Source organism: Cetorhinus maximus, chromosome 1 (assembly GCF_964194155.1).
Source record: "Cetorhinus maximus chromosome 1, sCetMax3.hap1.1, whole genome shotgun sequence".
NCBI lineage: Eukaryota > Metazoa > Chordata > Chondrichthyes > Lamniformes > Cetorhinidae > Cetorhinus > Cetorhinus maximus.
Genome location: NC_135879.1, coordinates 29,936,403 through 29,962,694, shown reverse-complemented (window position 1 = coordinate 29,962,694; position 26,292 = coordinate 29,936,403). Strand labels below are relative to the sequence as shown.

The following is a 26,292-nucleotide window of genomic DNA, read 5'->3' as shown; positions in this document are numbered from 1 at the left end:
AGCGCACTGCTCCCTGAGGCAAAGTGCTGTCTCAGGGAGATTCATGAGAGGTAAGTAAAGTCTAAAAATAGAAAGATAGTGTTTAAATGTCTTGGGTGGAGTGCAGATTGTATATCATGGCTGGTTAGCAGTTCCCCATTGTCTTAATAAGATTAGAGTTGATTTAAGTCCAGCACTTTGCATTTTTAATATCCTCCTTAGATAGTTTTGAGTTTTGATGTCTGTAAATTACAAGAAATGTTTCTCTTCACACTCCCTTGGCGGGGGTAGGGGCGATCTCAATTGCTTTTCTCACCTTTACCTTGGAAGGTGGCCTCGCATTTTAAAGTACTTTGCTCTGCCTCATTCCAAGTTACAGAATTTCCAGCCAGTAGAAGGTTTTAAAAATCATATTTCAAAAATAAAGAGGCATAGTTTCATGACTCGGGCTGAATATTGAATTCAACAACTTTAGATCTTAAACTCCCCCTCCCCCCACCCCGTTTCTCCCGCCCACTCCCCCCCCCCTCCCCCCCCCGCTTTTTTTTTCAATAATTTATATAGATTCTTATTTCCCCACCTATTTCCATTATTTTTAAATCTAAAACTAAAACCTTGTTAGCCTTTCCACCCCACCCCCACTAGAGCTGTACTTTGAATATCCTGTCCTCCATTCTTAATTAGCACTTTTCTCAGACAAAACACCTCTTTGACCCTTTTGTCTGTGACATCTTTTGATTATCTGCTCATCTCCACAATCACCACACCCTCAATGTGTCTCTCTCTCCCCCCACCACCACCTCCCCCCCTCCCCCCCCCCCCCCCCACCTTAAACCAATTTATATTTCTCCCTTCTTCTAACTATGCTTCAGTTCTGCCGAAAGGCCATGAAGGCTCGAAACGTTAACTGATTTCTTCTCCGCCGATGCTGCCAGACCTGCTGAGTTTTTCCAGGTAATTCTGTTTTTGTTATAGTTTCATGACACCTTATTCTAGTCAGGAAGGCATCTGCGCCTTCTTTGACCATTGAAGTTATAGCATTGATCTTATGATATTTTATGGGACAAAAGTCTTTTGTGAATACACCTAAAATCATTTTCCGGCACCAACAATTCTGAGCTGAAATTCCTTGAGTTGCCAACAGTTAGTGCAAATATCTGGGCTCACGCTGCTCTCCGCAAACTCCCACATGCTGCTGACGCAGCACACCTCCTGCTCTGTCACCTTTATTTAACCTTGTTTTATATATTTAATTAATGAATATTTTATATAATTAATTCACCTGTTTTACTTAGAAGTTTTTAAAAACTGATTTAACTAGTTTAAAGTATTAATTTAATACCGCATTAATTATAAGCTCCTATTTTAAAATACTTACTCTTTCAAGCTTAGCAAGTGATAAAGGCAAATGGAGCTCCTCCTTCCACCTCTGCGTTGAATTCCCATTCACATCAAAATCTCAATTTTCCGTTCCATTTATGATACATTCATTTCACATTGCGATCTGTGATTATGCTCTGTGCCTGACGACATCAATGAGCTTGCAATGTTGATTTGACTCCAGCATTGCAATTTCCAAATGCCACGTTCCAGCCCACGCCCACTCAACCTCGAAAAATTGAACACGATACTAAACAGCTTGAAGGAGCTCCCACCAACGCTATTTAAAGGGATTATGAATTCCTTACGGGTTAGATGCTGCATTATTTCTTCTGGCTGCTGATGCAATTGCACGCATCTTTGGAGCTTTCCTATATTTGCTGTTATGACCCCTGTAGAGACCAAAGCCAGGATTTCCCAGTCGGTGAGCGGGGGGGGGGGGGGGGGAGGGGGCGGGGCCCGCTTGCCGACGCGTAAAATGACGCGGGATGATGTCGGGCGGAACTCCCCATGTCACCCCGCCCCATTTCAATTTTCAGGTGGGCGGGGGCTCAGCAGAATTAGCTGTGCGCCCGACGACCTGTCAATGGCCAATTGAGGCCACTGACAAAGTCGTTAAAGTAGTGAATGGACCTGCCTGTCCAACCTTAAGGTTGGCGGGCAGGCCGGGAGCCCTGGCGGGCTTAAGAAAAAGCATGAAACCCCATCCAAGGGCGGGATGAGGTTTCGTGTAGGTTTTAAAATTTTTAATAAAATTGTCATGTGACAGTGTCACATGAGGGGACATGTCAGGGAAATTTATTTCTTCTGTTTTTAAAATTTTTTCAGACAGGAGCTGATCTCCCTGAGGCAGCACTTAGCCTCAGGGAGATGAGTGCACTCTTCCGTGGGCTCTCGGCTCAGGGAATCCCCCTCCACCCGCACAGGGAGCGCATAGCGCTTCCTTGCGGACGTCACGCTGGGCGGGCCTTAATTGGCAGGTTATTTGCAACAAAATGAGCAATTTTACATCGAACTACACTAATGTCTATTGTGGAATAATTGGCTAATACCCAATACAATCCACACGCCCATTCCTAATCTCTCCCCCCACGCCCCCGCAACGGGGGGAAAATTCTGCCCCAATATCTTGTAAAAGGAAATTTGAATTCTCAGTGGCCAAATTAAAGGAATTGAATGGCAATATTTCAAGTTTTAAGACTTTTATTGTACAAGCAAACCATAAGTATTTTGTAGGCAACCTATACTCTAAACTACAGAAAAATTCTCTTGTTAATGCTTTAATGCAACTTAAAATCATCCTCTAAGTTTATACTTTACTCTCTCCCTTAAGTAGTGACTCTATTCTCCTGGAACCCATCTGAAGTGTTTCTTAGCCCCTGAGGGTTTGCTTTGCTTCTTTTCCTTTACCAGCCAGATAGCTTCTAATCCCTGGCCAGAATATTATGCTGGGCATGCGGGCGTGCACACGACATGCCCGAGTGTAAAATGACATGTGATGGCGTCAGACTTGTGTCCCGACGTCGCACATTCTCGTGCTGGTTCGTTCAGCGGGTGCGTGCCGGAGTCGGCAGCGTGCCTGCCGATAATTAAAAGGCCTATCAAGGCCATTAACAATCTAATTAACTTAAAATTTGCGCTGCCCGTCCAACCTGACGGTTGATGGGCAGGCGAAAAGGCCAAGCAGCCTTTACATTTTTTAGGAAACCTCATCCACGAGCAGGGTGAGGTTTCTGTAAAGCAAATACAGATAAAATAAAAAACTTTATTTTTGAATTACAAACACGCCCCAGCTCATGCGACAGAGTCACATGAGGGGACATGTTTTATTAAATTTTTATTGTCTTTACTAATTTTTTAAAAAGGCGCTTCAATCTCCCTGAGGCAGCTCCGTGCCTCAAGGAGATTGATGCGCTCTTTTGGACTGCGTGCTAGGCCTGGATCCCCCTCCTCCCCCTGCCTGCACAGGCAGCGCTGAGTGCCGCTGCTCACGATGCACGCTGGGCAGGCCTTACTTGGCCCGCCTGCGTGAAATCGTGGCTTCCCGACTGGCCGAGCCCACCCGATGAGGGAAAAATCCTGGCTCCTGAATTGATTTTACATAAGGATATCCTTGAGATTCCCCCCTTCTAGTCAAAGCTAGGCAAATCTTTCAGTCTTGTTTAAGTCCTCACAAACTCAGTCTTTTCAATTGAGACCCACATACTTGTGTGGTGAGCCATAGCGAATGGCAGCCTCTTTCTCTTGGTTCCCTTTCTCTCTCAGATTCTGGTGGACTGGGCCTGTCTGTGAGGTTCAGTGATATTTTAAGGAACATCTTGTAAGCCAATCCTACAATAGCTTCGAATGGACTCTTCCCCCTCTCAAAGCTTATCTCCATAGCCATGCAAATTACATGGGCCTTGTATCCAGGTGGAAATGCTACTTTGCTATCCTTTAGACCTCCAACTCTATTCTGTCTTGGAGCTAAATGGACAGTTTAAAGTATAACTGTTTACGACCTGAGATTCTTAATACGGCCCTGAGACTTTGGAGATTAACAGTCTATTCACTGTAATCACAGCTGTTTTGCATTGTCTACATGCATGAACACCTTGCACCTTCCTCCCAAGAAAACAACTTGGACCCCCCCCCACCTTTAACCTTTAACAACCAGGCCACCCAGGCTTGTTGCCAACAGAATTTAGAACAGGTCACATGGCTCCCTTCATTCCTCAATTTTACACAGTCCCAAAACAGCATAATCTTAGAAAATCTCACATTTGTAATATTGCCTAAAGTTTGAATATGAACTCATCGCCTCTATTTCCAATTTTTTCTGCTTTAATTTTTCTTTACCCCCTACTAAACTCCTCTCCCATGTCGTGATGCACTTTCATTTCTCTCCTCTAGGGTAGTGTGCCACTCCAAACGCATTCCTGCACATTTCAGCACTCCTTGACTTCCTATTCTCCTGCCGGGTGTCCCAACTAGACCTCTTTTTGGATTAACCTAGAACTGCCCGCTGTGCCTCTCTTAGCATGCATTGAGGTACATGTCACTGCCTCCTTTCAGGGCAGTAGCTCATCTTAATCCTGGACATGCAGAAATCACATACAAAGAGCATCCAGGCTCAATTTATCGTGCTACCTGGGAGGTAATGAATGGTTGCGGATGAACATTGTATTGGGTATTAGCCAATTAATCCACAGTAGGCATTAGTGTAGTTCGATGTAAAATTGCTCATTTTGTTGCAAGTAACCCGCTAAATTAAAAACTAAAAATGAACTGTTTTAATTTTTCAAACTTCTAATGATGGCTCAGTATGTTTAGTGACCTAGCCCACAGTTCTCTGAGATATTTGTGTGCTTCCAATTCTAACCTCTTGAGCATCCATGATTTTCTGTGCTCCACCATTGGCACCTGTGTCTTCAGTTCCTGACGTCCTAAGCTCCAGAATACTCTCCCCAAACCTCCACATTTCTCTCTTCTCCTTTTAAGATTTTCTTTATAACCTACTTCTTTAGCCAAGCTTTCGCTCACCTGTTCTGATATCTTCTTATATGGCTCGGTGTCAAATTTAGTCTCATAACACTCCTGTGACATGCCTTGGGATAAATGCTAAAGGCTAGATAAATGTGAGTTGTTGTTGTGATGTGGTACTGCAATTGGCTTCAGTATTCCTGATTTAGAATGTAACAATGAGAAGGAATCCTGCTCCTGATCACTATCCAGCAAAACCTGTTTTAAAGTGTATGTGAATGGTGTCAGCTGAGTACAGCATCAGACTGCAATCCCTCCTCTCCGCTCCCCTATGGATGAGTAGCCTGTTGTTATTGCTGTCAGTGTTCACACTTGAATTATAACCAGGTATCACAAGGTACCCATAGAACTGTCAGTGCTTTCAGGAGAGGAATAGGAGAAGAAACAAAATAAATAAACTTTAGGCACATTTACACTAACACACAAGACTCACCATTTTGCAGTCGGGGCTATTTGAGGGAGTTTGCATATTTGCATTCAGCTGCAGAATGGACAAAAAACAAAAGATTACAGATGCTGGAAATCAGAAACAGAAAATGCTGGAAACACTCAGCAGGTTAGAAAGCAACCGTAGTGAGAACAAGCCTGTTAACATTTTGAGTGTACAGACACTTGCTTAACACTTTGTCAGAAATTCAGCGTGAATCCATTTGCCTAGTAGAATGTGGTGCAGGGACAGGACAGAAGTGATAGACTGATTATCATATCTGCCTCTTTTGTTCTACAGGTCTTGCTGATCTGTAAACAGGACTGCTAGAGGTGGCACAGGCCGAACTAGCCTAGCCTTTTCCAAATTGATTATTCTTTTTAAAAAAACCTTCAATAAAGATGAGGCAAAGTAGATTTTTAAAGAAGAAAGAAAATGCACGGAGAATACATCCTGTTCAAAGTCCTGCCCCAATGTATTTGTAAAAGTTATGGTAAAAGGTAGGGGGTGGGGTGGGGGAGGTGGAAAGGGGAATGGGGGAAGTCAAATTTGCTGCCCAGCAGACACCCTCATGAGTCTTTGGCCAGAACTTGAAATGAGGATAACAGTGAGACAATTAGCACTTTTAATGGAGCAAAATCTGGCAGCAAATTCTGCAGTATGCATCTCCAGGTTGATGTGGAAATGCAGAAGTTGCTGTTAGAGATACCCCACTCCTGTATAGGGTACGCTGTTTTAGTCCATGCCAACAGACATGGTGTTGAAATAACTGTAATGACGTGAACTTTCTGTACTTTCCCACTAGTTCTCCACTAAAAACAGCTACAAAAAAAAAGTAGGGGTTGATTCATTCAGGAGTAAGTGAGATTTTAATGGTGTGGTAGGTGATAATTACTGTTGAATAGCCTCTCTGGTCCTAAAAAAAAATGTACAAATGTGGTGTCTCATTCCCACAGAAAAAAAAATAAGGGTTGGGATTTTAAAAAAAAATTCTTTCAATTTTTTCTATCTCATTTCCTCTCTCCCTTAATCCTAACTGTCTTTCCCGATCTTTATTCTTCTTTCTGTATATCATTTAAAAGTAATTTATATATGCTGTTTTATACTCCTGCTTTAGACTCCATGGACAGAACATTAACTGCCGAAGGAGATGATTTGTGTGTGGGCAGGGTGGGTGGGTGGGTGGGGGTTAATGTCAGTGGGTCGAATACCCAACACGCTCCCATTCACTTCTGGGTTTTACCGGGCTATGTTCCCAGTGAGCAGGAAACCCCATGGAACTGTTTGGTCGGTCATTTAAATGTTTAAGTAATTGATTAATTGGGGCTTTAACCCAGATTTCAGACTTTAACAGCTAGTGCACAGGTTTCCCAAGCTGCCTGGGAACTTGCCTGGGCCAACATGTGAGGGGAAAGTGGGGAGTCATTGATCACAGAAACTGACAGGCTAGAAGGCCTTTAAAAATTGTAACTGCGCAGCTGCTGGGCGCCCATGTGAAAAGCTTGTGCTCAAAATACTTCTCCTGAGAGCCTGGTTTCACTGCACCATGGGTGATTTCTAATTTTTTGCAAGTCATTTAACAACCTTGAACTTTGTTCACTTTGACCTGATCTTACCTGCAGTCAGCTTTCACTGCAGCATGGGAGCAACTTATGCAGTTCTACCTTGGACCTCTGTCAAGGAAGATGAGGAGTAGCAACACCAACGCCTAAAGCAGCAGGAGCAATGCCAGTGGCATCATTAGCAGCCTTCAACTCAGCAACATGCCCCTCTACAAGGCACAGGGGGTGAATACAGGTCCAACTTGAAGGAGATGATAACCCCAACACACAGTCTAGAGGCAGAGGATCAGCTTTCTTGGCATATCTGAGCATCAGTGCCTCAGAGGCTCGGGCTTTCATTGGGAGGCTCTCACTGATACCTGCAGCCTTCAAGAACAAGACCTCCTTCAAAGTGAACCAGGTGGGTACACATTGCCAGTGGCCGTCAAGTGGCTTTCATTGGAGAACCACCCCTGGTTTATCCTTGGAGTTGTGTGCTCTTTTCTCTTGCAAGGAGAGAAAGTAGAAAGTGTGAGAAAAGAATTCTGTGACTTAGAGCAATGCTAAATTAAAATTTCACCCCACGTGACTCAGTGAGGATTCTTCAATCTGAGTGAAGCACCTTGCTCTTGCTTTCCCTGTTCATAGATGCCATCGATGCCCTGTAGAGATTGCTATGCAGGAACAGATGTCAGATTAATGGAAATTGCCACTGACAAGCTTGTGAAAATTCTGTGGGCTGTCAGTGTAGTGCACGGCAAGTTCGTTCACTGCTGAGAGCAAAATCTGGGCCAACGGTTATGGAGAGGAGCTCCATTATTTTGCAGTAAACTATTTATGATTAAGCTGATCTAGACCCCAAGGCAAAGCAATGTTACCAACCCTACTGAAGGGAATCACTCTACTTACCTCAAGGTGGGCAGTTTCTGTTGGTACCAACTTTGATCCTTTTTTTTCCATGCGTACCAAACCAATCTACATTAGTAACACATTTGCTGCAGATTGGCATTGAAAGAATATTTTGAAAAGAAAAAAGGAACTTTCCTTCCCGTTAATTTTAAAATAATCATTAAGTGATTACTCCTGGTAAATGTTACTTTAGTATTTTAAAATACCAACAGAGCTTTTCCTTTACGTATCTAGCAGGGGACCAGTTTCATATCTAATCAATCCAAATCAAAGAAGTGGATTCAAACTGATGAGGATTTCTAAGTGGTTTGGTTACACAACCACCTACATTTTAGAGCAACAACCAATGAGCAGAGAGGCATGTGCCAATTAAGAAGTGGTTAGTCTGATTCGCTACATTCTTCAGTGATCTCAGTGAAAACAGAGAGGTGCCAAGAAGTTGGGGGTAAATACTTTATATGTTGAGTGCTAGTAGATTCTTTCATAAAATTGCTTACACACTGAAAGCGTTCCAGCACTAACATCAGAACGCAGAAGCTGACAATGAGGTCCCTCAATTAATACAGCCTGTCTTCTTTTGTAAAGCACCAGGCATGGAAGGAAGTAGTGGCTCGTGAGACTGGAAAGGTAATAAATACGTCTTGTAATATTATGGTATTTGTAAATGAATTTTAGGCTTCTCAGAATCAGAAGTGAAAATAATTGACTTAAGAACTGGAAACTGCAATATGAAAAGATATCAATAAAATCAGACACCCACTACAAAAAGTGGAATGATCACCGACCAAATTTGGTGATATTTATCAAAAGGTTTTTTTTTAAAATGTGCATTTCTTTCTGTTTTCAAAGCTCCATACATTCTTGTGGCTTCCTCAATGTATTGTCATTCTTCGTAGCTGTTCAACTGCCAGAAATAAACCACTATAAGGCATGTGACGAGAAGCAGTTGACGTTTTGTCAGTGGTACTTACTGACTTGAGTTTTGACTGCGGTTGCAGACAGTAAGCACTAATGTGAAGCGTGGATGTCATTTTTAATTGAGTTAGGGGGAAGTTGTTATTTATACCTAAAGATTGAGATTAAATAAAAGCTTGCCTGAAATACCTACGGATGGTTTTGTTACAGATACTCGAATGAGGGAAATTCCTTTAAAATGTAATAATTTGAAAACTGTCACTGACCTTGGTTCTTAACAATGCAACCACATAGCTCTTTTTATATTTTGACAGATTGAATACATGCTACGAAAAAGCATTGCTTTATTTGCTCTAGATGCAAAACGTTGAGTATGATTAAGTCTTTGTACCTGTGTATCCTGTTATACTCCTTGTTTTGACTGATAATTAATCCTTACGTTTTGAAGCTTCTCGGAAATTTACCCAGGACTTGATCTCATCTAAATACCATCTTCCAATGTATAAATTTACAACTGGTCCATCAGCATTAAATTATTAGGCCTGCTGATGGAATGAGTTTTTAATGACTTAACGTCCTTAAAGAAACTTGTCAGGAAAAGAATAAGAGCTTCTTGCTCCTTCTTGGCTTGCAGTATTTCTTCCTCCTTTGTTAGATTGGAGAGCATTGAAAAATGTGGCCTATTTTAGCAATTTCTGCATTCAATTTGAATAGGAACTTTGATTCACCATTCAAGTCTTTCACCACAGTTAGACAAATTGAAAAATAGCACACTTATTCATGTAAGCATGGCTTCTACTTCTGATGTGATAGTTTGAGTCTTTTGAAAACAAGGCTTTGTTGGAACCTGCCGAGCTTAGCATCTGGCATGTGAGGGAAATCCACATAGGTAGTTTTGCTGACATGGAGCTCACACTTTCTCTCTGTAGAAACACACCTCACTTAACTTACGTTCAGAGATCTTAGGTTGGCAGAACCCGGTCTTAAGGACCCTCAAGTGTGCATTGGGATTCTGATGGAACTTAACCAGCTAAAACCACACAACTTGATCAGCATGGGAGGACTGGAAAATTCTGTGCTGCTTGCCACGGCAGGGTCTTTATACTAGTTAGGGCATTGACTTTCAAGGTTATTTGGAAATGTTTTGGAAGAATCCCATCCCTTAGTAACACATGGAACCCTCCAATTTCCACTAGTCTGTCAGCCTGATTGATCAACGAACAACAGTTCCCTGTCTAACTCACATAACAAAATAACAAGTTTTCTACAGAGGGTTAATTCTGTCTTAAATTCCACAGCCAGGCTTATTATCTTGGGATCACCTCCAACCCAAAGAGGACCTGCTTAGTCTCACTACCAAGGGAATAGCCATCTGTAAGGTGGACAGCAAGTACTAGAGTTTTTAATGAATTATATGGTGAGCAGCACAACATATAAAATGTGTGTGCTATTAAAACCATCCTCTGACCACAGCAAAGATACAGACCATGTCTCACCGACTAGTGGTTTTACCAGCTGGAGATGCAGAACATGAGCAAAAATTACTCGCTTCTCTGCAGTCCAACCATGGTGGAATAATAGTAGCCACACAGCCCTCAATTGATGAGTGTCATCTCCAGTCTTCAGGCAACTCCTTGCAGAAACTTGTCCCAAAGTTTCAGAATTTCCTCATCAGCAGTAAGAAGGACATCTGAAAAGAGAAGAAAGACCCCTGCTTTTATGCATCACCTTTCACTACTACACAAAACTCTTTACAGACAATGAAATACTTTTGAAATGTAGTCACTGTTGTAATGTAGGAAATGTGGCAGCCAATTTTCACACAACAAACTCCCATAAATAACAATGTGACAATGACCAGATAATCTGGTTTTGTGATGTTGATTGCGGGGTAAGTATCAGCCATGACACCTGGGATAACTTCCTTGCTCTTCTTCAAAGCAGTGCCATAGGATTTCCGATTGGAAAGACAGGACCTCGGTTTAACGTCACATCCAAAAGTAGGCACCTCTGACAGTACAGAACTGAGTGCCAGGCTTCATTTTTGAGTTAAAGTCCTGGAGTAGGACTTGGACCCAGAACGTTTTGCCCTGAGACGAGACTACTATCAGCTGAGCCAAGGCTGACACACCATTTGCCTTCAGTGTGGTGGAAGAAATTGCACAGGAAACAGTTGCACACACACACTCAGACCACGTTGTGTCTGCCGGCATATACACCATTCTCCAATCGCTGACATCACTTGTGTGTGGCTGCCAGCTGGTGCCAGTACTGGTTTGTGCCTGCATCATCCAGCCCCACACTGGCCTGAGCACTCTCTGCCCCTCTCCCAAGCCCTTGTTGCCCCTCTTTCCCCTGCCAACTCTCACTCGCCCTGCCCTCGTAACCCCTCTCCTGCACTTACAACATCGATTAAATACAGAGGAAATTGCCCTGTATGCTGTCCCAACACATACTCCTCAGAAAAGTTGCAATATGGATTAGATACAGAATAAAGAAGCACACTGTCCATTTAAATTGTCAAAATACCTGCCAGTTTCTCATCAAATGAGAAAGGCACTGCTTTTTGGAGTATTACACCTTGAAGTGGTTATCTCAGGATCTATCACAACTTCATGCAATAATTATCTGATACTCCGTCTACTTCAATATTACCATTTTTATTAAAACAGACGAGTCATTCTTTTCATGAAGAGGGTATAGCATTTTTGCAGTTTCCAGTTTAAGGTGCCACTGTTTTTCCAGCTGAGTTTGGTCTGCGCCATTTTTGATGCAGACAGTTACTTGGATCATCACTGGACGTGACGTCACAGGCATAAACTACGTGCCTGGGGAGCGTGGCCTCTGCAGTTGCAGCGTCACCCAAACTCATCCAGCTTTCAATTTGCTGGCCACTTTGTTCTAGATTTCCAGGTCCAGTGGTATGCACCAGACTTTGTCATCAATTGCTTAAGCCAAGTTCTTCAGTGAGAGAATTTGGAAAAGAGGAGTCCTCACCAAGAGGCTGCCCATGCCTTCTCCGCATATTTGCGACAGGTCAGGATACGTTGAAGCTCTCCCACCCTGCTACTGTTTTCCCTTTCTTTCATAAATCTACCTCTCAGTTTGGTCCTACAACTCTCACATGGGACAGAGGAAGGCTGTTCCTTCTCCAAAAGCTCTAAGATGGAGATAGAGCTACTTGGACACATGTATATAAGCCACCAACTTAATCTATATTATTGATAATACATACTAATCTACATTATTGAAGGAAGAATGAAGTGTCATTGCCCTTTGCAACACAATCATGAAGGATTGTGTTCACACCTGAGAGTCCTGATGGATGCTGTGTTTACCAACTAATGCATTATATGACCTTATGCACATTTATTTTGTTTTAAAAAAAAACAGATCCAGTCCATCACATGTCCTAGATTTAGTAAAACAGAGGGTTCACTGACACTGCAGCTGCCAGTCTGAGACCAGTAACTGCACAGTCTGAGAGCAATTGCTGTGTAGCCCGAGCAGTTGGTGGCAGAACTGGGTAGCTGAAAAGTGATGTTTTCCTCCCTGATATCTGTCTCTATTTTGAATGAGAGCTTTTGTCATCATTTTGAATCCATTTTGTTTAAAGCTGGCTCCTGCAGTCTGACTCTTTGTGGCCCACTTGACTGCTGTCCATTCTTGATTTTATAAGAAATCACCAAAAATGAAATCCTCGTCTGGAGCAATGAACCTCTGCACTCTGATGTTGACTTTTCTGAACTTTATGGCTCTGAACAGCACCACACAGTGTAATAAGACATCAAGGGAGCTTGTGGTTTTCCTTAATGAACACAAAACATGACGTCAGTTATTTCCCTGCCCCCCAGGATGTGAGACACATTGCACAGACTAGTTTTAGCAGCTGCATGCCTGTCTGCTAATGCTTGGCGAGGCTCAGTGATTCTTTCTCTTGCATTATGTTTGTACGGGAAGGTGCCAAGGAAGAGTGATTGTGGTGTGTTGGAACAGTGGACCAAGGTATTGAATTAACCTTGCTGGAACTATTTAGAATTGGTACAGTAATTAATGAACTGATTCATGTTGCTGACCTGCTACTCAACCTTGGAAGCCTAGAAGAGAACAATGAAACTGGAGTTTCACTCCTACTGCACTCTAACCTCTCTAGTCTGGAACGCTAGGAACCAAGGTATTTCTGGATTATAGAATAACATTAGAATACCTAACCACAAATGTGTGAACTGGATATAAATATGTACCTGAGACATAAAACAGTGACAAAAATATTATAAAGCTCTGACAAAGATTGTTTTATTTATCCAAATTCTGTATCTTCCATAATTCCAAAATATTGCACTGTACTAAAATGCCAATTTGCGTACCCTATACATTTATGTTATAACAGGAGGAGGATAAGGACATGAAAGAGGATAGATAAATAGAAGGCTCTATCATAGAAGATATCCTACCTACAAATATTGACTTGCCAGGGTCTGGAGACTAAGAGGTCATTAAGTTTTTATGACTGTCACTGCCTCAGAAAGCTGTACTTTTGCCAGATGCTGTTGGGAAAATATGCCAACTACTGTCTGAAGAATTGCTACCTGCTTATCACAGGAAATAGTTCTGCTTCGACCGCCTAAGGTCACCACTGCCTTAATTTCTTGGCAACTAAATTCTCCCAAGCAACATGTGATGATGCAAAGGTGTCAGAGGGTTGAGGTTGAGAGGGGGAAGAAGGGTACCTGAAGAGGGGGAAGGTGTCCGTGGGCGGGAGGAAAGCATAAGGGTGGAGGGGGATGTTAGCGGGGGTGTGGAGTGTCCAGGTGAAGGTGCAAGGGAGGGGTTTGTGGAGTCAATGACTGCCTCCTGGGGAGCGAACTCAGGGTGGGTGTGGTAGGAGGGGATGGTTAGAGTAACAGGGGGCAGTGGGAGGGTGCGAAGGTATCAGTAAAAGGGACGAAGAAGGTGGGTGGTGGGGACATGGAGGTAAACACGGACAAAGGGGGGATGGGAAGGAGGAGGTCAATGTGGATGGGGGTAGGATTTTCAGGAAGGTAGGGAATGTGCACGTTCACGTGGACATCCTGGAAAGGCAAGGGTTTGGGCTGGAAGGTTACAGTGGCGAGGTCGGAGGTTATACCAGGGGATCTAAAGTAATAGGAGAAAGGACATGGGTGACTGGGGGAGTGGGAACGGGGTTGGAGCTCATGAACTGGACCACTACTATCTTTTCAAAATTGAAAGTGAGTGGAGCCTCGCGTTGGACGGGCACAAGTGCTGCATAGGAATGCAATCAGTGGGTGGGCGCAGATGCAGGTCAGCTCAGCTGGACAACTTAAAGAGAACCCCAGCAGCAGCATTGAAAAGTAGGATGAGTGTGATGGATGAAGGCTCCGCATGACTGGGAAAGTGCTTGCACAAGGTTCTGAGAGGCCTGATAAAGACACTTCTCCCTCCAGTATCACTCATGGTCTGGCAGTGTACAACTGATCTGCTCATGTGGAGGGGGGATGCAGCGTGAGCACTCACGAAGCCTGTCAATGAAGCTGAAAGACAACATTACACATGTGGGTATTCGCTGCCAACCTCACCATTGCGGCAGGCACAGTCCACGTCATCACCAGTCAGCGCGATGGCACGCTCCTGAAAGTGAGTATGAGGGGCCTAATGTGGCCACTCCACCCCTGGTCTTGGACCTCTCCCTTCTGTTCTGAGCCAGCTCCTCCTGCATGAAAACAGATGGAGAGAGTTTGAGCAGGATAAATGCCATGGCAGATGATCAGGATGTGTGGAATGTTTGTGTGGTGACCGAGGCCATGGACGGCGTGAGAACATGAGCTCCAGAGGATATGAGCCTGATGGGGATGTGGGGGCATGTGTGAGAGTTAGTAGTGTTGTGAGATCCCTGTGGATGTGTGAGGGCTTTTTGTGTGAGTTGAGAGTGATGAGGTGGCTGACTTACCCTGGTGGAATAGATGAGAGCAATCATCCTCTTCTTGCACTGGATGGCGGACCTCCTCTGTTGTCCAGTGGCACTGACTGCCATTGCCACTGCCTCCATGGCTGGATTGGTGACTCTGGTGGACCTCCTGTGGCCAGAGCGAGAGTAGAGAACATCGTGGCGACCTTCCACTGCATCCAGAGATTTGGGGGCTGCTGTCACCTTTGCTTTCGGGGCCATCTGTCGTTTGGCACAAGCCTGGTCTGTAGACATGGGGTAGGCATGCGCTCTGGTGCACTTTAAATATGGCACCCAGAACAAGGAAGCACTGAGGTCACCCGCCAGCGACCTGGCATATTTCCCGTGAATGCATTATTAATGAGGGGGGGACGAGCAGGGAATGGGACGATACAGTGCAAAAACCTGCCATTGCGGCCGACAGGTAAAATGTCCCATTTCCCTCCCGCTGCTGAACTTAGTGCAAATCTGGGACTATTTCGCCCTAAGTCTGAATTCCCTAGCACAGCCTAGTCCTGTGAGTTTGGAAATGTTGGCCCAGATTTTGTTGGTAGTGATTGCGACATAATTGATAGAGTTCGCCACCATTATTCCTGTGAAACTAGCAGCGACTTCTGGAGTCCACATGTATGCACTTAAATGTGGAAATGCAGAAGATGCTGTCTGTGATTCTATACGTCTCCATTGGATGTGATGCTGAGGTTCCTGCAGACTGTAACCAATAAGAAATTGTTGAATTGATGAGTGTTTTCACTTTTACACTATTAGTCTTGCTGTAAAAACCCTTGAAAAAGTTACACCTTAACAGCGTACTAAGCTCATAATTATTATTGAATAAGTTCTCTGGCCCTGAAAAACTGATCTTATATTTGTGGAACGTTAAAGTTCTCCATCATGACATAAACTTGCATGTATTTTTAAGTTTCGGTTTGTTTATGATATTTCAGCTTCCACCTTAATTCTATGTGCATCTTCTAATTTTTCTTTCAATCTCTGTGCAATTATATTGAAGCGTAAAGGATAACCAGTGCTTTTAATTTGCTGCATGTGAGAATTCTTCAATGCAATTTGGTGCTCACTCTGGTTGATGACATCACTGTTGCTGGATGTCTGGAGATTCCCTTGACACTAGGTTTAAATTAATGTTAGGAAAGAGAAAATCCACGTCACAGAGATCGTTAGACCTGGATGAGAGCGCTGTCTTCTGAGGTCATTATATCTCAATGGGAAGATTTCTTCAAGGCCAGTGGTCAATGCTCTCACTTTGCCCCTGATTGCAAAATATGGATGCATTTGTTTATACCTTTGAGAGCCATTTGGGAAATTTCGAATGCTACTTTCATATAAGGCCCACTTACTAATTGTGTCAAATGGATGTGGTCCTCTGCTTCAATATATTTGGCTCTCTTGATTTAAAATAATCTTTCATTAACATTCCTGTGATTTGGGCTGGTGTAACCAGTCCAATTCAGACTCCTGATATTTATTTTTGGGGGTGCTTGATCTTAGGTTTCAATTTTGATGATCAGACAAAGGAGGCATTCCACTTTCTAGCGTGATCACAGCGCTGGTGCTGCTCCTGACTTCTAAATCCTTTCCAGTGTTATCATAATATTTATCGGTTTATCAAGTTGTCAAGTAAACTGAGATAACATGGAAAGCCTCCAAGTCTTTAAATATTTTGTTTATACTGTTAACTCTTTGCAGATGATGGGCTCAATTTAAATGGGCGGGAGCAACTGCTCCATGACCATATTCAGAAGCTCTGGCAGAATTCAATACCAACGGGGCTTCTGCACATGCACCCTCCCTACCACCTCCCAAGAGCTGCTGGTCAAACAGAGGGCCATCAGTTTCTCTTTCCAGCAGTGTCACTGGGAGCAGTGGCCACTACTGGGACTGCAGGAGGCCTGGGCCAACGACCATGGAGGAGGCCCTGGGATCAAGGTGAGTCAGTGGAGCTTATTGGTGCCAGTCAGATAGGTTCCGGGGGCACGGGGTAGATGGGGGAGAGTCGTTCAGTAGAAGCGGCCCATGAGGCCAGGAGTTCCTCTGTGGGCCATGAGTGCCCAATCAAGAGGACCTTCTTCTACCTGGCCTGCAGGGAGTTCACCAGCTTTTACTGAACGTTCTTCCTACATGGTCTATGGCCTATTTTTTATTCTTTTCACAGGATGCGGGTGTCGCTGGCTATGCCAGAATTTTTATTGCTCTTTCAAAATTGCTCTTGAGAAGGTGGTGGTGAACTGCCTTCCTAACAACTGAAGTCCATGTGGTGTAGGTACATCCACAGTGCTGTTAGGGAGGGAGTTCCAGGATTTTGACCTAGCGACAGTGAAGGAATGATGATATATTTCCAAATCAGGGTGGTGAGTGGCTTGGAGGAGAACTTCCAGGTGGTGGTGTTCCCATGTGTCTGTTGCCCTTGTCCTTCTAGACCTTCATGGTCGTGGATTCGGAAGGTGTTGCCTAAGGAGTCTTGGTGAGCTCCTGCAGTGCATTTTGTAGATGGTACACACTGTTGCTACTGTGCGTCGGAAGTGGAGGAGTGGATGTTAAAGGTGGTGGATGGGGTGTCAATCAAGTGGGCTGCTGGTCCTGGATGGTGTCAGGCTTCTTGAGTGTTGGAACTGCAATCAGCCTGGCAAGTGGAGAACATTCCAACACACTCTTGACTTGTGTCTTGCAGATAGTGGACTGGCTTTTGGGAGTCAGGAGGTGGGTTACTCTCCTGCTCTTATAGCCACGGTATTTATATGGCTGGTCCAATTCAGTTTCTGGCCAATGGTAACCCCCAGGACGTTGATAGTGGGGGGTTTCAGTGAAGTTAATGCTATTGAATGTCAAGGGGAGATGGTTGGATTCTCTCTTGTTGGAAATGGTTATTGCCTGGCATTTGTGTGGCACGAATGTTACTTGCCACTTGTTAGCCCATGCCTGGATGTTGTCTAGGTCTTTCTGCATTTGGACATGGACTGCTTCAGCACCTGAGGAGTTGTGAATGGTGTTGAACTTTGTGCAATCATGAGTAAACATTCCCACTTCTGACCTTATGATGGAGGGAGTCATTGATCAAGCAGCTGAAGATGGTTGGGCCGAGGACACTACCCTGAGGAACGCCTGCAGTGACGGCCTAGGCCTGAGATGATTGACCTTCAACAACTACAACCATCTTCCTTTGTGCTAGGTATGACTCTAACCAGTGGAGAGTTTTCCCCTGATCCCCCATTGACTTTAGTTTTGCTGGGGCTCCTAGACGCCAGGCTCGGTCAAATATTGCCTTGATGTCAAGTGCAGTCACTCTCATCTCACCTCTTGTGTTCAGCTCTTTGTCCATGTTTGGACTAAGGTATAATGAGGTTAGGAGCTGAGTGGTCCTGGTGGAACCCAAACTGAGCGTCGGTGAGCAGGTTATTGCTGAATAAGTGCCACTTGATAGTTCTGTATTTGGCTTCTTTCATCACTTTGCTGATGATCGAGGGTAGACTGATGGGGATGGTAATTTTCTGGGGTTGGATTTGTCCTGCTTTTTGTGGACAGGACATACCTGGGCAGTTTTCCACATTGCTGTCTAGATGCCAGTGTTGTAGCTGTACCGGAACAGCATGGCTTAGAGTGCAGCTAGTTCTGGAGCACAAGTCTTCAGTACTATTGATGGAATGTTGTCAGGGACCAGCCTTTGCAGTATCCAGTACCTTCATCTGTTTCTTAATATCACGTGGTGTGAATCAAATTGAATGAGAACTGGCATCTATGAAGCTGGGGACCTCAGGAGGAGACAGAGATGGATCATCCACTTGGCACTTCTGGCTGAAGAATGTTGCAAATGCTCCAGCTTTGTCTTTTGCACTGATGTGCTGGTCTCCCCCATCATTGAGGATGGGGATATTTGTGGAGCTGCCTCCTCCGATTAGTTTTTTAATTGTCCATTACTATTCATGACTGGATGTGGCAGCACTATGCAGAACTTAGATCTGTTCTCTTGGTTGTGCAGTCGCTTAGCTCTGTCTATCACTTGCTGCTTTTGCTGTTTGACCTATAAATAGTCCTGTGTTGTAGCTTCACCAGGTTGACACCTCATTGTTGGTGTGCGTGATGCTACTCCTGGCATTCCCTCTTGCACTCTTCATTGAACCAGTGTTGATCTTGATGGTAATGGTAGAGTGAGAGATATGCCAGGCCATGAGGTTACAGATTGTGGTTGAATACAATTTTGCTGCTGCTGATGGCCCACAGCGCCTCATTGGTGCCCAGTTTTGAATTGCTAGATCTGTTCGGAATCTCTCCCATTTAGCATGATGGTAGTGCCACATAACACGATGGAGGGTATCCTCAATGTGAAGATGGGTCTTTATCTCCACAAGGACTGTCCGGTGGTCAGTCCTACCAGTACTGTCATGAACAGATGCTTTTGAAACTGGTAGATTGGTGAGGATAAAGTCAAGTAGGCTTTTCCCACTTGTTGGTTCCTTCTCCACCTGCCACAGGCCCAGTCTAGCAGCTATGTCCTTTAGGATTTGGCCAACTTGTTTAGTAGTGGTGTTACTGAGCCACTCTTGGTGATGAACATTGAAGTTCCCCACCCAGAGTACATTCTGTGCCCTAGACACGCCCAGTGCTTCATCCAAGTGGTGTTCAACATGATTCATCAGCTGAGGTGGTCGGGGGGAGTGGGGTGTTAGGTAATCATCAGCAGGAGGTTTCCTTGCCCATGTTTGACCTGATGTCATGAGACTTCATGGGGTCCAGAGTTGATGTTAAGAACTCCCAGCGCAACTCCCTCCCAACTGTATACCACTGTGCTGTCATCTCTGGTGGATGGTGATGATGGTGTCTGGGACATATTGTGTAAAACATTATTTTGTAAGTGTGACTTTGTCAGACTGTTGCTTGATTGGTCTGTGAGACAGCTCTCCCGATTTTGGCGTAAGCACCCAGATGTTAGTAAGGAGGACTTTGCTGGGTCTGCCATTGTCGTTTCTGGTGCTTAGTTTGATGTCGGGTGATCCATCCAGTTTCAATCCTTTTTGTAGAATTTGTAGTGGTTTGACACAACTAAGTGGCTTGCTAGGCCACTTCCAAGGGCATTTAAGAGTCAAACACTTTGCTGTGGGCCTGGAGTCACATGTAGGTCAGGCCAGGTAAGGATGGCAGATTTCCTTCCCTAAAGGACATTAGTGAACCAGATGGGTTTTTACGACATTCAACAATGTTTTCATAGTCACCATTACCGAGACTAGCTTTTTAATTCCGGATTTCTTAAATAAATTTAAGTTCCACCAGCTGCCGTGGTACAGTTCAGACCCATGTCCCCAAAGCCTGGGTCACTGGATTACCAGTCCGATGACATTACCACCAAGCCACCGCCTTTCCCAGCCTGCTGGTAAATACTGCTGGCAGCACTTAAGGGCCTCAGGGTGGGAAGGCTGTCCTCAACCTTCCTAGCTTGGCCTTAACCTGTTGGGCCAGGAGGAGGGGGGAGTTGGAAAGGAGACAGATTCTCCATGTGATTAAACTCCACAGCCTCCCCCCACTCCCCCAGCCCGCTCCCAAGGGGTTGAATTGAATTCTGCTCTATGTAGCCGGTTGCTACTTAATAATTAGGAATTCATATCTGAAGCAAATTTTGTAATAAGTTGCTTTATGGAAAATTTGGTTCCTAACTTTAAAATGTTTCATATTCTAACTGTTTTGCCTCTGACCTTTGAAGGTTGTAATCGGGCTTGATAAAAGGGAAAAGAGTAATTATCTCGAATTAAATTCTCTTAGTTCTGCTTCAAAAAGTAATGAACTAATTACTAAAAGTTGTCTTGGGCGGAGAGTAAACAGAGATTCCGTTTCATTGCTGTAACTTCACAATTATGTGGCAACTTGACTTCCCAAGGCGCCAGCTCTCCTCAAACACGCCAGTGGAGCTAACCCTAAGACAAGTCTCACGTCTTTATTTCCTGCGATAATCAAAAGTGATTTATACGTATTTCTTTTATTTCAATTGTACACTTCAACCCTGTTGCTCATGAAGTTTGCTTGATTTATCAATAATTTCCTGTATGGTTGCATTGCAGTGACATCGACATTTATAAGGTAACTATACAAGTTTATGTGATTTCTGTTGGTGTATTATGTATGTCCTTTGTAGTTGCTGCATATTTAATATTGCTTCTTATGTAAATAGAATAGAGCGGCTGTGTGTGTCTTGCTGGAGAAGACCATTTACAATGTGCACATCCTACATTGTGGGAGATGGGGGATTAGTCTATCCAAGGATCATGAAAATAATAAAGCCCCGTTCTGAAGACAGAAAGTCTCCACTTTAAATCTTTTTCAGTCCCCCCCCCACAATTACTTCAATGTGTTAACCACTAAATAACTGAGCAATACAGATCAGAGAGATCTCGGTCTATGCTGAGTTAGCTGCTTTCAGCAAAAATGGCAGTAGAGTATCTACAACTGGCCTCAAAATGACAAAAATTTGAAAAGTGGGACAAAATAGCAAGGATTCCCATTCGTACTTACTGTCCGATGACCCCTGTTAGCTATGCATGTGAGTGTACATCAGTATTAGGCTTGCCTATGATTTTCCTGCTGATAGATTCATCATCACGGCACACTCAGGAATAGTAGCCACTTGGGTCAGGCACTGGAGGCATCTGCTCTTATGAAACTGCACCCATGAAAGAACTAGCTTGTAGGTCACTTTGTGCATGGAACACAATGCACAATGGAGGGGTAGAAGACTCATGAGGAAAAAGTCTTTTAATCTTCCAACTTATCTCATCCCATGTCAGCTACCACCTCCACTCTGACAAATGGACGCTCTGACTAATTCAGCAAAGGCTGTCAACCCATCTACTGTGTGTTAAGATAACTTCTTAAAAATAATACTCAATTAGCACTGAGATGAGGGGAAATTTCTTCACTCAGATGGTGGAGAACCTGTGGAATTCTCTGACGCAGAAGGCTGTGGAGGCCAATTCACTGAATATATTTAAGAAGGAAATAGATTTCCAAGCTCTAAAGGTGTCAAGGGATATGGGGAGAGAGCGGGAGTATGGCGTTGAGATAGTCGATCAGCCATGATCATATTGAATGGCGGAGCAGGCTCGAAGGACCAAATGACCTACTCCCACTCCTATTTTCTATGTTTCTATTTCAATCCTTCTGATATCTTTAGAATAGCATTTAAGTTTTCTGATAAATGTATCGTTCTCAACCACAGTACTTGAGGGCTTCAGAATAAGAACATTGACTGAATCTTTATTGCTCCCAAGTGTCTTAATATTTCAGAATTTTTTACATTATTATTTTCTTTTTAACTAGCTGAATTTAAATAATTATTATTCCTTGAGTCAATATGCTTCAATCATATCAAGACGAAATATATATTATTTATGAACACAGGCAAATTAAGGGCATTTGCAGCTTGTTTTGCAAAAACTGTGCTATGTAATGAGAGACCTCTTGTTGATCTGAATTAACTACGTCTTTTTATTGCAAGCAGCCTAGACATTTCCTGTGAGATAAATCTGTTGGTTAACATCTCTGCTGTACAGCTTAACTTTCCAGTGGTTCAGGCCTAAGTTTGCTCCTGTGCAAAATGGGCAGATGGGACTGAGGTGAAAGAGATTCATGTATATCTGTCTGTTTACTGTTTGTAGGCCTGACAAAGGTCACTGTGGGTTGCATCTTGCGGTCAGCAAGCGGGGGGGGTGGTGGTGGGGGGGGGGTCGCTTGCTGACACGTAAAATGACGCAGGGTGATGTTGGGTGGGCGAACCGATGTCACCACGTGTCATTTAGATTTTCAGGTCGGCGGGCGCGCAGCCGATTCAGCTGCACACCCGCCGAACTGTCAATGGCCACTCAAGGCCTTTAAAAAAGTAATTAAACCAATTAATGGACCTGTTCGTCCAACCTTAAGGTTGGCGGGCAGGCGAAGAGCCCAGGCGGCCTTCAGAGAAAACATGAAACCTCATCCACGGGCGGGATGAGGTTTCATGAGGGATTTAAAATGTGTATAAATTGTTTAAATAAAAGAAATTGACATTTCCCAGCTCATGTGACAGTGTCACATGAGGGGACATGTCAGGAATATTTTTTCTGCCCTTCCAAAAATTTTTAGAACTTCCACCGATCTCCCTGAGGCAGCATTTTGCCTCAGGGAGATCTGTGCCCTCTTTGGTGCGCATGCTTCCGAACGGATGTCACGCTGGACTGGCCTTAATTGGCCCACCCACGTAAAGTGGTGGCCCACCCCTGACCGGGGGCGCCAATCGGGAACCTGCCTGCCCGCTCCCTCACATCCACCCCCCCCCCCCCCCCCCCCCCCAATGGGGGGAAAATGCTGCCCTGTGTTTCTAGTTCATGTAATTGTTTGAAAGCTGTTTACTTTAGCATTTGCTTTTGGTTCTAGCAGATCAGTTTAAATTAACAGTTTCATTAATGTTGAGAAATGGGCGTGTGTTTGAAGCTAATTTAAAGCAGTAATGGTCTTAACTGCCGTGGACAGCTATAACATTTATGTATCCTGGCTGTGTGGTTTGTTCACAAAAGTTAAAACTCAGATTCCAATATCTGATGCAACCAGGAAATTAAACTGGTTTACAATTGGCTTAAGCAAAGGAAAATCCATTTTAAGCACTTCTTCTTGAGTTGTTACTGCATTGCTATGGTGAAGCCCTTGTGTGGAAATCTTGTGGCGTTTACAACTAAAAGGGCACGAACATGGATACATCGATGCACTATTGTTTGTCAAGTTTATTTGTTATACATTGAGATATAATATTTACTGCCTGTATTAGAATATTGGTCAAAGGAAAGTGTTTATCTGCTAACATCGCAGAAAGTAACTCCTGCTCTATAAGGGATGATTTTCCTGATGTTTACTTTCAGGAATACCCATTCCTGAATTCAAAGAACGGGGGAAAGAGGCACTGGCCTATGATCTTTGCCGTCTGTAAGTTACCCTGGTATTGCTGTGGTTTTGGGTGGGGAGATGGTGGTGGAGTGTTGACAGCAGCTGCAACAGGAGCAGACTCAGTTGTATCCTTAAAATCAGTGGTGGAGGGGTCACCTCTTACCATACCCCAACCTCTTTTTTCCTGAAGCTGTAGTCACAAGGCACCCAAACGTAGGGTTTCCTAAAAGGCTGGTATCCAGTCTGCCATGGATTCCCTTTCAGACTGAAAGGACTTGTGTAAGGGGTGGGGGGGATCTCTGCAGATCATTGAGGGCAAGCTGAAAAAAGGCCCTACAAAGTAAGTTTTGTCTTGCCTAGTCAATAGCATGCAGAGAATCTCAAAGCTGTTAGGCAGGGGAACATGTGCAGGCCTGAGCAGTCTCTGGTTGTGCTTGACTATTTTACCTATTTTCCAGCATTGCACTCCTCTGTGGGTGCTCTCCAACCACATTAATGGCCTGGAACAATAATCCTTCTGGGTCTGAATTGGTACACATGAGACATGTTGCTCTTGGTGGTGGGGCCAGTGTCCACAATAACATGAGATGGAGTTTTCTGTGCAGTCTGTTTCAAGAAATAAACTTGTCACTATATTCTCTATGTGGCCTGTTGTAAGATATGTTTTACATCAGTGTAAAATAGTTTCAGCTTTTGATCAGTGTGTATAGAGTAACTGGCAGGAAATTGGATGAGGGGAATGTGAGAAGATGCCACATCACTTCACTTCCTATTGGCTGCAATATTATGCATGTGTTATGAAGCAAAATTTAACATGTCTGACCATTTGGGAACTTTATAAGATTGGTTTTTCACCTTTTCAGCATTAGCAAAGACAAAACTGTCCAATCAGTTCATCAGTATTAAAATGTAATTGTTATCACAGCTTAGTTCAGTATTGTCTGTCTGCACAGCACCACCACACACACGCATGTTTTTCACCAAGAGTCACTGGGTTGGAAATCAGGAGCAAGAGACCTGGTTATATTTTTTCATGCCCTTGATCAAGGACCGAGAAAGTTGCAACACCTCCAGGACACCTTGGGATAAAGTAAACAGCAGGGACTAGATGGCTTAACTTTATAACTTATTGATCTTTGTCACTCATCAGTACCACAACCATTTTTGGAACACTCCTTTGGGGAACCATTGTTGTTGGACAGATCCTGAAGTGGTTTGTCGAAGTCTTAAATACTTTAATTATAAAATTCAGCAGATTTTGATTTGCATATTGACTGTTTCAAAAATGTAATATTAAAAATATTGCTATATTAAAAACACATAACAAGGAAAGCATATGCTAGTGGCAAGATGCTAAGGTTAGTTATTGCCGTAAGTGTTTTGGACAGGTTGCATTCCTTAAACCATCTGTTGTGTAAACTTTATTGGTATTTTTGGCCTGTCGAAAAGAACCAAATTGTTGTGACCAATGGCCTTTTCCTGTTTCCTAAAATTCTTCTGCTCTTATTGTGCTACATTGACTACCACACAAACTTTGCACCCAGCAGCTGCTCTCGGTTGCAGTGCAAAATCCCAAAGTTCTAATTTTACCTTGCTTCTTATAACAAATACGGTACCAAAAGGGACAGAACAGTAGCTTCACATCGTCAATCACAGTATTATAAATGTGAATAAATGACTTGCAAGGCAGTATCCTGGTGACATCTCCATTGAAAATAAAAGAACGCTCCAATACACTCCTTAATGATGACTGCTAGATGTTACTGAACCTGGGTGTATCAGCAAGATTGAACAGAATTCAATTTCAGCTCATGCAACATGCAACGTGTAATTATGTTAAAGTGATGAGCTTTGTGTCAGATCTGTGAAATTTATCATTTATCTTTTGCTCAACTAGAGACGCAACATCCTCTACTCTGCAAAGAAAGCCAAATTGGGTTGGGGCACAGTTGCAGGAAAATCCAACCATTAATCTTGATGCTCAATTTCTGTTAAGAAGCATTTTCCCTTGAAACAAGTCACAAATATCTGAATAAAAGGTCAAAAATTGTAATTGAACTAAGTTGAAATGACAGCCACATCCTGAAGCAGCATTGTTTTGGGCAACGCACCTCAGGAAGAATAGATTGGCTTTGGATGGGGTGCAGCACAGATCTACCAGCATGGTACTGGGGCTTAGCAAGTCAAATTATGAGGACATGTTGCATAAATGTAGCTTGTATTCCCTTGAGTAGAGAATAGAGGTGATCTGATCGGGGTGTTTAAAATGTTACCAGGTTTCAACAGTGTTGTTACAGAGAAACTGTTTCTAATTTGGGGCAATCAAGAATGAGGGGTCATAATCTTCAGATTAGAGCTAGGCCATTTTGGAGGGAAATCAGGAAGCGCATAAACATGAGTAAAAATCTGAAATTCTCTCCACCAAATGGCTGTGGATGCTGGGATAATTGGAACATTGAATACTGAGATTGGAGGATTTTTGGTTAATAGAGGTATAAGGAATATGGAGATAAGGTGGGTAAATGGAGTTAAGGTAAAGGTCAGCCATGATCTAATTGAATGACAGGGCAAGCTCAAGGGACTGAATGGCCTCTTCCTGTTTCTATGTTTGTAGATCAGTCAGATGCGAGCTCATCCTCGTGCTTCCTCACATGATGAGGCCCTGATCTTGCCTATGCCATCAGGGACAACAAGCAAAGTTCTTGCTAGATGAATTTCTGAGAAATTCAGTGGATGAGTTGTTCGCCCAGATCTTC

At 43.6% G+C, this 26,292-nt stretch overlaps 1 protein-coding gene across 6 annotated transcripts in view; it reads left to right on the top strand.

Moving 5' to 3' along the window:
• Positions 1 to 26,292, top strand: part of inpp4b (inositol polyphosphate-4-phosphatase type II B) — a 915,802-nt gene that overhangs the window by 497,286 nt on the left and 392,224 nt on the right. The window contains exon 1 of one of the 6 annotated variants that reach the window (XM_078539262.1): positions 12,653 to 12,847. The exons of the other annotated variants lie outside the window; for them this stretch is intronic. The gene's annotated coding sequence lies outside the window, so the exon portion shown is untranslated. Of the gene's footprint in view, positions 1 to 12,652; positions 12,848 to 26,292 lie in introns of those variants that run through there. 6 annotated transcript variants of the gene reach the window in all.